General features: G+C 48.4%; 1 pseudogene; it reads right to left on the reverse strand.

Moving 5' to 3' along the window:
• Window positions 1–225: 225 nt before the first annotated feature.
• Window positions 226–1,568, reverse strand: LOC147748820 (metal transporter CNNM3-like; annotated as a pseudogene).
• Window positions 1,569–7,024: the final 5,456 nt, after the last annotated feature.

A 7,024-nucleotide genomic window follows, 5' to 3' on the forward strand; every position in this document is an offset into this window, starting at 1 on the left:
AGTCTTTAGCAAACCAGACAGCTGCGCTATTTGGTAGGATACGATCTAAAAATGGGGTGGGTAGTAGTGTTGTGTAGGCACAGAAGCTTTAGCTTGCAAAACACTCTGATACTAATTGGCTGGCCATTGCAAAGGTACAGTAAGAACTAAATAGCATCCAGTGCTCTCTAAGCCCAAACCATACTATAACCAAATCCTGGTGATCAATGTGCGGGTCTACAAGACCTAGACTTTGGCCTCACTTCTCTTGAACTCCTCCAGCATGGTATCAAGCTTGGTGACTTTAAATACAAAGTGCAGTGGGTGGTTGTAGAACTTGGTGATGGTGCTGAGGGTCTTTCAGTCATCGGGTCCACCGTTTCAAGGTCCTTGACATAGAGGATGTCCACAATTTTGAAGCTCTTTTACTCATAGACAGGGATGCAAGTATAGCCGCTCTGCAAGATCTGTGACATGGTGCTGAAGTCACGCATGGCACTCAGCATGAAGCAGTCCTGCCCCGGCCTCAGGGTGCCCTTCACAGTCATATTCCTCAGAGCATCTTTGCTGAACTCTTCCTTCACAAACTCGTTGTAAGACTCACCATTGCGCATCATGTCCACCACTTTATCTGACAGCAGGCATGGACTGATATCGTGACGGAAGGCCAGATTCAGCAGTTTGCCAAGTTGGAAAAGAAAGAGGGAAAGTAATGACCATACACAAATGTCAGCCGGAGTGTGCAGACGCTCAGCTCCAGGCCCCAGTGTGAAGCGAGAGCTGCTGGATCCAGCTCACCTGGCAACAAGAGACAGCCCACTGCCAAAAATATAGCAGGCGCTGGCAAACCCAGTGCTAGATTCAGCAGGACATCAGCAGCTGCATAGGCCACCATTGCCAGGATCGATATGGCAACGAGGGCCACAGTGCCACCTTGTCGCAGTCGCTCCAGTCACTTTGTATTGCATTGCTCTTTCTGGGATCCACATTAGTGGAGTACATGCAGCTCTACTAGTTCTAAGCTTAAGGAGCTAAGCTGCAAGCCATGTGCAAGACCACTGCCGGAGCTGCCAGGATTCCTAGGAGCCAAGGTGGAGTACTTGGAGCCAACTTGCCATCAACTACCACCACAGCACCAGCGAAGGTATCCCAGGGCTGGTCCAAAGCTGTCCTTGTGCAAATGTGATATAGCCATGCGGGAGTCCCCTTTGGGACAGCCACAGTCACCAGTCCCCAATACCCTCCACATTCCTGTGGTTCCAGGTGCAATAGCCCCTCATCTTGGGGCCCCAGTCCCTGGTAAGCTGCTGCTAGACCACCTACTGAGAAACCCAGCCAGGCCCAGGACGCATTAAGTAGTCCCTCTCCATTAAGGCGAAGGCTGAAAGAGCACCCAGGGGCACACAGTTGACATCCCCAATAAAGGATGCACTTTGGAGATCTTCGGGTTGCAAGCCCAGCAGCGCAGGGGGCGCGGCGTGCGTCATTGGGCCCGTTGGGAGCACAGTAAGCACTAGCAGCCTGCAACTCCAGTCTCCTGATTCCATCATCAGTTGCAAACACACCTCGCCCACCCATTCAACTCTCATTGGTCCAAGAGGGAAAGAGAGCCACCAATAAAGAGAAGGGGGTCGAATTATTAAATTGTAAAGACGCTGAAAGGAAAACCGATTAGAAATAATAGGATTGGTAAATTTTATTTTTGCAGTTTATTATCCGGCACGTGTCTCTCTAAAAATTATAGTTAATTACATCACATAGGAAAAATCTGTCAGACAGAGTTTGCAGTGTCAACATTATTATACAAGTGTGTCTGCCTCCGACACAGCAGAAGGAACCAAGAAACCCTCCCCACAACCAGAGACGGACTGCCAATTTGCAACATGAATAATATCATTTAAAAAAACAAATAGGATTTGGGCGAGCCGTGTTATAGGGAAGTTATGCGTCCGCCATTATTGAAGCTCAAAACCAAGTAAAACAAGGGGTATCAAGACCCTGGCCCAGGGTTCCACACATGTCGTGGCTAGTACGGCTCATTCACCTGCGCGACTTTGATACATGTGCGAGCCTGACATGACACACACTATAGTAGCCAAGGGCCAAGGCAGGATCAATGTCCTGCCGCTGACGCCTGCAGCGTGGCTTTAGTTCACGGTGATAACGTTACTGGCTGCATTGGCACTTGCAGCGATGCTCGTACGTGTGCCACTGTCACAGAAAATTAAATGTAGCAGAGTAAATTGGGAGGGAGGGCGAGGGGTGGGAGAAAAGTAGACCAAAAATTGTTTGTGTGTGTAAAAGGCCGCTTTATTAGGAAACAGGTGCACATTACAAATACAAACCTTGGCAACGCCTTACAAAACTAAACCTCACTAAATAAATAAATAACTACAAACTCAGGCCCCCAACCCCCACCCCTAAAATGTTTGGGCCCTCCCAACAATACATCATAAACATTATAACAGCATTATAACATTACGTCATCAATAAAACATTAAGTCATCAATAAAACATTTCGTCATTGATAAAACATACGTCATCATTAAAACTTTATTCGTCAAACCACAAATGAAATAACAACGGTCATGCCCTCCGTAATCATAGACCCTGCCTGACCCTGCACTCCTGCAGATACCCCCCTCACAAAACTGAACGGTCAAACCATGACCAACATACCCCGGCACCAGTCAAAGAAATACTCTATCGAATACTCAACCAACAATCTGCCTAAAACCATACTGATACACAAAAACACCGCACGGCACCTGTTCCTAGCGACAAATACAATTACAAGAAAAACCCCTGCACACCGGTAGCCCATAAAACAGCCTTTTGAAAGAAAAAATGGGACAAAAAACCCCAAAATGGGGCAAAAACGAGGGAGCGAGGGGTAGAAAAGCTATAAAATGGGGAGGGAGGGTGGGACAAAAAAGCTAAAAGCCCTCCTAGCCACCAGGTCACCAAACCTAAAATGGTGGCGGGTAGGCGGGAAAGGTAGAATTTATACTTGGGCTGGCTGGTCCTACTAGACCAGCCCAAAACTAGAACATTCTGGCAACTTCTGGAAAGAACCCCTCGCAGCCCTCCCAAACCGCCCGGGGGAGGAGACCTCCCGTCGGTCGGCTCCCTCCCCCAAGCCCCCCTTGGGAGGGAGGGCGAGGGGTGGGAGAAAAGTAGACCAAAAATTGTTTGTGTGTGTAAAAGGCCGCTTTATTAGGAAACAGGTGCACATTACAAATACAAACCTTGGCAACGCCTTACAAAACTAAACCTCACTAAATAAATAAATAACTACAAACTCAGGCCCCCAACCCCCACCCCTAAAATGTTTGGGCCCTCCCAACAATACATCATAAACATTATAACAGCATTATAACATTACGTCATCAATAAAACATTACGTCATCAATAAAACATTTCGTCATTGATAAAACATACGTCATCATTAAAACTTTATTCGTCAAACCACAAATGAAATAACAACGGTCATGCCCTCCGTAATCATAGACCCTGCCTGACCCTGCACTCCTGCAGATACCCCCTCACAAAACTGAACGGTCAAACCATGACCAACATACCCCGGCACCAGTCAAAGAAATACTCTATCGAATACTCAACCAACAATCTGCCTAAAACCGTACTGATACACAAAAACACCGCCACCCAGAAAGGTAGGCGGGGGAGACACTCCACGCCTCCCTTTCTGCCCCCCAACACGCGAAGCTGAAAGGAAAAGGGAAAATCAACGTTGCATAGCCAAAGCCCGTGCTAACACCTCACGAAGCTCCAACAAATAAAGATCCATGCCCACACGAGACAAATGAACCCCATCATCCCTAAAAAACTCAACTGACTCAAACTTAATGTCCCTGTGTGAGATCCTGCTGAAACCAAGGCTCCTACAGCAACGAGACACCTCTGAATTCACTTTCTTCCTGGCCCGATCAACAGCCCTGGGGTTCACAGCCCCTCTCCATGTCCTGCGCGGTATCAACTCCGTCCAAAAAACATGGCACCCAGACCAGAGATCCTTGATGAGGCCTAAATCTCGTTTCATAGCTCGCAGTAAAACCACACCTTTCGTAGCACAGAGATCATTTTCTCCCAAATGAATAACTAAAATATCCGGGCATAAACCGCCCACCATGTTGTTGTTCAAACAAGGGATTAACTCTCTCCAGAGCATCCCACCTTTACCCTTCCAAATAACGTTAAACATTCGATCATTAAAACCAAGTAGTTCTCCAAAGTAACTTCGTGCTGCCTGGACTCTGGCCCACTTCACGAAGGAATGCCCCACTATCCAGACCGTAACCACTGAGGAGCGAGGTCCAGCAACGGATCCTGAAAAAGAAAAGACAATTAGAGATCATGTCTAGGAGGACGACGCATGCGCCTCCTCTGCCGAGCTCCTCACATAACGCTGGAAACAATTGGAAGACCAACGCCCCAATCGCATAATATCCCTCTCAGTCCAACCTCTGTTAAAGGCCTCAGTGGCTGCACCTATTCGGAAAGAGTGAGTCCCATATAAATTGCTATCGAGACCAATGTGCTGCAGAGCTTTGCGGAGAACCATTCGTAACTGATAAGTTGTGACAGGGGTGCCATTAATATGTTGGAAAACAAGAACCTCATCACCACCCCCGCATAATGAACGCCAGCGCCGCGCCAGCAGTAAAGGGCAAGTGAGCTTTGGAGCACGCGCCTGTAACCACACACCTTTTCCCTTACCCGACTGATCCGTTTTAGAGCTGGCCAACCAGACATGCACTCCCTCATCATAACAAAAAACGTCCTTCCAATACAATCTACACTTATATTTCGACCCCAACAACTCCGAGACCCTGAAAGCTCCAAAAAACATGAACGCCATGAGCATTGAGAACACACATGCCTCAAAATCGTCCAAACATACCAAGGGCAGGACTGTGATTAGTCTGGCAAGCACTTGCCAAGATAGTGGAGCCCTGGATCTACCAACATGCCCTTGCTCCCTGGCCCAGCCCTCAAGCATTCTCCTTCCGATTTCCCCCGCTGACGGGGGATAACCCCACAACAACTTCCCCATGAAAGCAATCCCCGCTAGTTTCCCAGCAATGGTTACTTTGGTTAGGCCCTTATCCATGAGGTCCAGTATAAAATTGACCACATCGTCCGACCGACACGACAGATCCTCCCTTCTGACAGCACCAGATTCCAGGAATTCCCTCCAGGCTAAGGAATATGCAGAACGCGTAGACACAGACAAAGAACCTACCACCAATTGTACGACCCGACCTCGCCGACGTGCCACAGATGAATCGGCATCGGAGTCGGGGATCTGTCTGCGTCCCTCGCCAGTCCACGGAATCTCCCCCACTGTGAACGAGACAGAGCATCCGCAATGTCATTGTCCACGCCAGGAATGTGTAAGGCACGAAAATGAATGTCGTGTTTCAAACAACCCAGAACGAAAACTCTCATAAGTTTTAACACCTGTTCGTCTCTGGCAGACTGTCGGTTCACTATCTCTACAACAGCCATGTTATCCACACGAAACAGCACTTTCTTGTGTGCCAATTCCTCCCCCCACAGGGTCAAAGCGACCAATAAAGGGAACAATTCCAAAAAAGTGATGCTGCGACCACCATTCAACCATTCATCCGGCCAACGTTCCGCACACCATTTGCCATTCCAAAAGAGCCCAAAACCATCCCTGCCGGCAGCATCCGAAAACATTTGCACGTCCCACTGAAAGTCAACATCTCTGACCAAGGGGACACCATTGAAGGAGTTCAGGAAAAACTTCCACATTCTCAAATCTTCCTTAACACCAGCAGACAGACGAACACGATGGTGGGGCAAGTGATGACCTGCTAAAGCCCTGCCCAGTCTTCTACAAAAAGTCCTGCCCGCTCTCACCACTCTGCAAGCAAAATTCAAATGGCCCAAAAGCACTTGAATCTCTTACACCAGCACTTTCCTTTTTGTCAACATTAACTCCAGCAGGTCCACCATGTTGACCCTTTTGTCCTCGGGCAGGCGAGCAGACATAAGTACAGAATCAATTTCAATACCCAAAAAGGAGAGGACCGTAGCAGGGCCCATTGTCTTTTCGGGAGCCAAAGGAACTCCCAGATCCTCCATGAGCCCATGGAATGTGTCCAGAGCCTTCTGGCACTCCGCGGAGCCCGGGGATCCGACAAAGAAAAAATCATCAAGGTAGTGTGTCACCAGTGAATGACTGGACTGATGGGAAAAATACCATTGCAGAAAAGTACTAAAACACTCAAATAGAGCACATGATATGGAGCAGCCCATCGGCAGAGCCTTGTCCACGTACCATTTACCTGCAAATTGTATACCCAAAAGGCACCAATCGTCCGGGTGTACAGGCAACAGCCTGAAAGCAGACTTGATATCACACTTGGCCATCTCAGCGGCTGCGCCCGCGGTCACAACAAGTGACATGGCCACGTCAACCGAAGAGTAAGAGACCGACACCGCCTCTGGGTCAATGAAGTCATTAACAGACGACCCCTCAGGCCACGACAAGTGTTGAATAAGTCTAAACTGTCCCGGCTCTTTCTTTGGGACCACCCCAACCGGTGAAACAATCAAATTAAGGATCGGCCAATCATGGAACGGGCCAGCCATCCTTCCTTCATGTACCTCTTTATTAAGTTTGTCTTGTACCACTATGGCATGTTCAGAAGCCGATTTTAAATTGGCAGACCACCTCCTTTCCCGAGAGCCTAGGTAACCTAGCCGGAAACCAAACTGAAAACCCTCCAACAGTTTTAATTTTGCTGACTCATCATCGTAACCTTGTAAAGCAATGCGCAGCCTTTCATATTTAACTGGTGTACGAGCCCTTGGACCCAGCACCCTTAGCACCTCTGGATCCCCTTCCCCCTGAAAACTGTGAGGACGTACTGGAATTTCCTGAACCCGACTGCTTACCCTGCTGGCTACCCGATGGCTGGTTATCCCAGCATTTGGACAACGGGTGTTTCCTTCCACAACCAGAGCATTCATGTTTAAATTTACAGTACTCTCT

This window comes from Lissotriton vulgaris, chromosome 1_1 (assembly GCF_964263255.1).
Source record: "Lissotriton vulgaris chromosome 1_1, aLisVul1.2, whole genome shotgun sequence".
NCBI lineage: Eukaryota > Metazoa > Chordata > Amphibia > Caudata > Salamandridae > Lissotriton > Lissotriton vulgaris.